We start from the raw sequence: 7700 nt of genomic DNA, 5'->3' as shown, positions 1-7700 counted from the left end.
TTAAAGTGGCTTGTGTCATTCAGGTTAGTTGGACATATTGGGAAAGTTTCCAGACATTGGCAAAAAAAAAAAACAAACTGAACTTTCCTCCCAAAAAGTCAGAAAGAATTTCATTAACCTTTTAATAAAAAAGGTATATTTCTCATTTGTTCAACTCTAAGGCCATGCATTTCCAGGAGAACAAAACAACCAGACCATAGCAAGATGATCTTTGTTTACATCAAGACTGGAATTTGAAAAAGTACAATGCTAGGATTGTCTTTCAGTCAGTAAATGGTGAGCTCTCTCCCTCATGCTTGGTACATATCTTGGTACATGTGAAATTATATATGTTGACAATACACTAAATGATCATCAATGCTCATAACAATGCCATTGAGCCAACGTTTCAAAAGGTAATCTCAATTGATAAATAAGAATTAAGTTAAAGGAAGAAAAGTAATGTTTATGAATTTAAAAAGTAATTTTACTTATTTCTTATAATATAAATAATTATCAGTTCTCTCCATGTCCTATTGTATTTATGAAAACATGAAATATAGAAAATAACAAAATAGCTAAAATTAAATGTACAGATAAATGTAGGCAAGCTTTTAGTATAGATATTATGTAAGTTTGTTCCATTCATTTTAAAGGTGTCAATGATCTTATGACATATATTGTCAAACTAGGAGTAGAATTAAACTAATCATAGAAAAGTGTCAGATGTGAACATTAAGGGGGTTTTGAATTAATAAATCTCAGTACTATATTATTCTCATAAAAATTTTACTAAATTGAAATATTTAGGTTTAGTCAGTATTCTCTACTCCAGGAAGGCAGAAATTGTGGATTAGTTCTTCTCATAATTTTGTTATAGGTGTCCCTTTCACAGTTTTGAGTTTCTAAACTTGATGTAAACATAAGAGAACAGGCAAAATATTTAGATATGTGTAAAAGAAAATGGTGGAGGAGAATTAGACTTAACAAAATAACTGAAATTGTATTCATCATTCTCATTAGATGGAAGAAAATTCACCTAATTAATTTGTTTCAAGTGTAAGAGAAAAATCGTGAATTCAAAATTCTACATTATATCTTTAAATTACTCATCTATAGACAATAGCATGTATCCAATTTTTGACTCTTTTTATAGACTTTAGAATGGTACATTTTTTAAAAAAAATGGAAAAAAGATAAAATGGATTCTGTTTGATTTATGTGACTTTCATGTCAATTACTGCACTTAACTTCCTTGTTAGAACTTGCACATCAGCAGGTAGTATAAAGTGCTGGTACATATCTTTCAATATATCTACTTAGAAACTGCCCTCTGAACCTCAACTTCTTGCTATTGCATCAGTAATGTGATTCACATTACAAATGACTGCATTAACTATTCCAGGACTTTGTAAGAATCCATTTTTATTGATGCTTTATGTATCTATACAGTGTCTTTGGAAAGTAAAAAGGAAGAGTTCATTGTCTCCACTAATAATACCAGCCAAATAATGAAAAGGATTGCTAGTAGCTACCCTATTTTCTGCTGCTGTGGTGACATTGTGAACTTCTGACATTCTCTAGGTTGCTGTCCCGCTGCTCATTCCAAATTTGTCAGGTTATTTGGCACCTGATCTGACCTCAGTGTCTACAATGAACTGCTGAGCTATGAAGTGCTTGATTTTTAGATGCTTTGCCAAATTCCTCCCCCCACCACTACCACCTTTAAAATAACAAGGTCAATCACACAAAAGAAAGATGGCAGGATTTCAGGTGCAATGATGCTGATTATCAGTATAACACATATAGTTCAGAATGACATCAACTTGTCCTTGAAGACCATGGCAAGTCTAGCTGGAACTAAGATAATTTTTAAAAAGGCAGATATGAATGAAAGTATCCATTTTTTTTCTAAAGATACTTTATAAAATATGTAGGAAGGCACATTTAAAAAACTTGTTCTCAAGTTTTGGCAACTTAAACCAACATTGACAAAAAACTTCAGGAAAACACTAATGTTAACATGGACTATAGCTAAATAAATTCTGAATTAATCAAACAGACATTCTTCCTAATGCAGTAAAATAGATTGTATAGTTAATATGAATCACTTGTGAGCAACATATGAGCAATCATTTGTGAATATGGTATACTAAGTTCCTCAAAGGGTTATCTTTTTAAAATTATTCATATTACAAAGAATTCCAGAAAACACTTTTGTTAATTATTTTAAAAAGGAGTGATTTCCACATATCTTCATCTCCTTCTCATTGCTTATAGTTTATCTTCCTTAATTTTGTGGTAGTAATCCCACCTTCTCATGGCAAGTTGTTTGCAAACTGGTCATGCTTACATTCAAATACTCTCAGTTTTACCTGAGTATATCATATTTTTATCTGAGACCTCCACAGTTAGACTAGGATGATAAGAAAACAAAATGTCATATAGGTCTCATTCCTTCTTCACCAGGAATATAGAGAGACATGTTTAGACTTCTATGTAGAACATACAATGACTGCATAGAATAAAATTAGTATGTAATATCAATTTTTATTGTCCACAGAAAGCTATTCACACAGTAATTAAATCTTCATTTGAAAACTCTTAAAAGCAGCTAGTGTTTTTTTTTAAAATTCAAAACAATTTTTGTTTATTGTAAGCCAGTTTTATGTGTAATATTGCAATATCTGAGTAGATAGTATATTGTAGACCTTTAAATTAAGAGAAATGTTAACAATCAGTTAACATGTATGAGGAAAATGACACTCCAAGAAGTGAATAATGCATCTTCAAATGTCAACAGATAGCTACTGATCATACCCAACATTATTTTAAGAGATTACTATAGTTATACTTGAAGGAAAATACAAAGCCAAACTTTAATATCATTTATTTTCTATATCTAATTTTCACAAATGTTAGTTATCAAAAGGGGACTGAATTAAAAAAAAATTATCTCCTGCTTTTAGTAGAAAAATTGTTCTAAGTAATTAAAGTCATAGTAATTCAAATTAAAATATTTTTTATTGGTTTTTCTCATCCTACTTTTAAAGCCACAGGATTCGTGTAGCTGATGAGGTCTTCAGCAAGATACCAATACAATGCCAACATTATTCAGCAGAAAAGAATGTAATTATTCAAACCTAGAATGGTACCTTGAGTGATGTAATTAATGTACACTCAGTGATAGGGCATTTCAATTGCCTGAGATAATGGATTCTTTTAAAAAAATGTGTTGGATCATATATCCATTGTAATTAGGGCAAAGGAAGAGTCAGAAGAAAGTCAGATGAAAAGCATGTGAAGGATATTATGAAAACATTAACCACTCTGTTAAATCCTAATTTTCTCAAACATTCTTTCCTGTATGCTTCTATTTTACCTACTTATTTGAATCTTTTATCTGTCACTATCAGATATGGTCTCCTTGAGGGTAAGGACCATTATTTACCTTTTCATCTCCAGAGATAGTACCTGATATATTCAGAGGTCAGTGTGTATTTGCTAAGTAAATGAATGAATAAATTGAATAAATATAGTATATATTTACATATGAAGCTAAGCATCTTGAACTCTGTAATTACTTTTTACATACATCATCGTAGCCTAATCTTAACTGAAAATAAGAATCACCAAGGGTATTTTATTAAGAATCCAGGAATCTCTTCCTAGGAATCTCTTTTGATGAGTTTTGGGTTTTAACTGGAAACCTGTTGAGATTAATAAAATTTATTAAAAGTGCCTCAGGGAGTCATAAGACCAGTTAGTTAGAATGATATAGATGATTCCATATTTAAGTTGTATATTTAGAAAGCAGGTAGGTCTCAAGAAAATCTAACAATTGTGTTTTCTTGAGGTGAGTATTTCTGCTTCCTAATTTATCTGTCACTACAAAGGTAAACTACACTCCCTTCTTTTACTTCAGTGTAGAAAGATTATGATTTAAGAAAATAAATTTTATGATGGAAAAGATGAAGCATTCAATAGAATTCTTCTGCAGGGTGGCCTATGAGGCGCTGGCTTTTGAGAACAGAATACATGAGAACAGGGTCAGACAAATGTCAGTCTTCAAACAGGGTTACGTAGAGAGTGGGTGGAGGAGTAGTTCTAATAATTGTACATTATGAACAGGTATTTTATGAGGATTTTGTATACACACTTTCTCCATGAGTTTGCACAATCAACCTATTAGTTAGGCATTATCTCCATTTACACTGAAGAATCATGATATACAAAGGTCACTCACTCCATGGGGAGACTAAGCTAGATCTCTGAGTCCTATCTTGCTATCTTTTTTCCCCCCAACCTACTACAACCATGATTTTAAAATGACTGTGGATCTTTGGAAAGCAAGATTCACAATTTCCTATTATATCAAATGCACACTGGAATTTTGTAGCTGTATTTTATATAGTCATTTCTATTGGGGAATAAAAAAAGAAGAAGGTGTAAGGGAGACAGTGAGAAACTTATAAAACTTAGTGCAATAAGCTATCTTAACTTCTCCTACCCCCCGCATATCTCCTATTTTAAACATTTTTCCTTGCACATAGATTCTCTTACCTCCTTGAATAGGTTAATTGTTTGAACTTCCTTACAACACTCCAAATTAGATTTTTTGGTGGTCTTATTTCTTATTGAAGCAAGGGTCAAGCCTACCCCTACTCCTGCTCAAATCCAGCACCATTGTTTTATTCTGAGTGCCTGGAATGCATTATAAACAGTGAGTATGATAAAAAGAAGTTGAGAAGAATGTAAGAAATGATGGTGTTAGGTAAGAGTACAGAAATGCCAAGCTGGTGGAGGCAGGGTGTAAGAAGATGCCACTGGAGGACAAGACAGGCAAACAAGTCATCATGTTCCTGTTAAGATTAGTCCCATTCCCATGACAACACCCACCATTGAGAGCTATCACCATGACAACTCCTGCCATAGTTTCTATACTTTAAAATGACCAGTGGGGTAAAGTGAGCTGTATTCTAAAGTAACCAATCTGGGAATATTGGACAATATTCTATTCAGGTATCATGAGGTAACCAATGAGAGCAAATGGGATACAGTCCTTAATCCAGTCCACATAGGGAAGAAAAGGCCTCACAGCTCAGTATATAAGATAATTCCCAGACACTGGGGTCTTGAGCCTCTCTTGCTTGGTGCACTGCACTCTACTTTATGAAATTCTACTTCTAACTTCAACTTTATTTAATTTGTACCTTGTCTGTTACTTCTTTGGGTCTTGCTCAATTCTTTGTTCAGGACAAAAAGAACCTGAATCCCAACTGGACACCCTGATGATAAAAGTGCTACTTCTCAAAGTATCTATTCTAACCAATATTCTCATGCTGAAAATAGGTTTTTAAATCCATTTCTTTCATGCTTTCTGCAAATCATATGTTGTTACTTGCAGCATTTAATGAAAAATATGACTTGGATTTGTTTAACCAACTATTTTTTTAAGTTGAATTTCAAACTACAAAGGTTGAATCTAAGGTTAATATATCAAGCCAGTGCTATCGCTGAATCCCCTTTATGCCTATAGACAATCCATATCCTTTATATGACCCTTGCAGAAAGTGGATACACAGCCAACTATTTGATTAAATTCTCTGTCGTGACCAAGAGTGAAGTCACTAAATGTTCCCTGCCGCTGTGGAAAATGTTTTATTGGATAAATGGGTCACACTGTGGCTATTGGATTAAGTAGTAGCTGCAGAATCCCAGGCCATCACACACAGGCAACTCTCCTGTTGGTATGCCTAGATAAGGTCTTATTCAATTTATGTCTTCTAATAATTTTGAAAGTCGTTTAGTGATTTGAGTTGATCTACTTGTATTTGAATTTTTGGTGAATGCACCATGGTTGAAGATAATAGAACTCCTAAATAATTAATTGGAAAATTTAATTGTACTTTATTTATTGCTATCTCTAGATTATAATTTTTTACTAAATTTGTAAGTGTGGCATAATATTCTAGCAACGTGTTTCTAAGTTTATATGATAATAATAAATCATCCATATAGTGAAATATTTCTAAGTGGCTGGATTGCTTTGTTAACAAAAATTTGACACATAGTTGGGCTGTTAGCCATCCCTTGAGGGAGTACTTATCATTCATATCTCAAATCAGGAACTTCATGATTTAGTGCAGAGATAGTAAATGCAAAACGTGGACTATCCTCAGGATGAATTGGAATTGAAAAAAAAAACAATCTTTAATATCTATAGCTAAAACATACCAGGTTTTTGGCAAAGCAGACTATTGGGGAATCCCTGATTGAGCAGGTCTCATAATAAGCATCTCATTATTAATGGCTCTTAAATCTTGCAATAATCTCCATTTACCAGATTTCTTTTTAATGACAAAAATCGGAGTATTATAGGGAGATATGGAAGGTTGTATATGTCCCTCCATTAATTGTTGTTTGACCAGGTCATGGGCTGCTTGTATCTTTTCTTTACTCAGGGGCCACTGAGAAACCCATACTGGTCTTTCTGATTTCCAAGTAATTTTTATTGTCTCAGTGACCCCTTCTGAAAACCCAATCCATGTCTATTTATTCCTTGATCTATTTGAATTGGTGCTGCTATACCTTGTTCTTGTTCTCCTAATCTTTTTTCTTTCCTAAAATCTTGTCTAGCCCTAAAAGTGGGCACATTTGGATTGCTATTATTTTTTTAATTGCAAACCTAATTGATCTAGGACATCTCGTCCCCATAAATTTAAAGGAAGATGATCCAATAAATATGGCTGTATAGTTCCTTCACATTCTTCAGGATCCTTCCAATCTAACACCATTGCATTTCTATGGGGATTAGTTGCCACTCCTAGGCCTCAAAGTGTTTGACTGGCTTGTTTTAATGCTCAATGTTTTGACCATTCTTGATGAGATATGATGCTAAGGTCTGCATGTGACCAGTAGCCCATTAAATTCATATCCTTGAATATTTAGTTTTAGCATTGGGCGAGAATCTAAATTTAAAGACAGCAGAGACCAATCTACAACTGTGGGGCCTAATCCCCTGGAACCTCTTTCTATTGTACTACTGGCAAATTTATCATGTAGGCTGGGTATTATTAATAACTGTGCTATTCTGTCTCCTGGTGAAATTACTGATATACCCTTTGGAGAACTAGCTATAATTTTTATTTCACCTTCATAATCGGGATCAATTACCCCAGGACTTATCATAAGTCCTTTTGTAGTAGAAGAACTGTGTCCCAAAAATAAGCCTACTGTTCCTTAGGGAAGAGGTCCTTTTACTCCTGTGGGAATGATTTGAACTCCCATCTCTGGTGTTAGTACTGTGCTGGTGGAGGTGCAGATGCCCAACCCTGTGCTCCCTCTGGTTCGTCTGATGAGAGATCTGATGGATAATGTGTCCTGGGCACTACCCTGATGGTGTTGCTGGGTTCCTCCATGGTGTTTCTGGGTTCCTCCAGTGACCCATATATTTGAGGTTGTGGGCTATGTACTTTATAAAAAAAAGAGGTTTATATATTACAGTTTGGGAAGCTGAAAAAATAAAAATCAGATGTTCTTATTAATTCAGCCTCAGATGAGGGTTCTTTCTTTGGCTATATAACATCATGGCAGATCACATTGTTGCAGGAATACAAGCAAAAAGGAGAGATCACATGATGAGCTAGGAAGCCGGAGACTCTGGAGAAGTCTTACTCTTTCATAATGACTCTCAAGATGCAAGAACTAACCAGAGTCTC

This window comes from Callospermophilus lateralis, unplaced genomic scaffold, assembly GCF_048772815.1.
Source record: "Callospermophilus lateralis isolate mCalLat2 unplaced genomic scaffold, mCalLat2.hap1 Scaffold_109, whole genome shotgun sequence".
Taxonomy (NCBI): Eukaryota; Metazoa; Chordata; class Mammalia; order Rodentia; family Sciuridae; genus Callospermophilus; species Callospermophilus lateralis.
Note: the sequence above shows the minus strand (reverse complement) of the source record.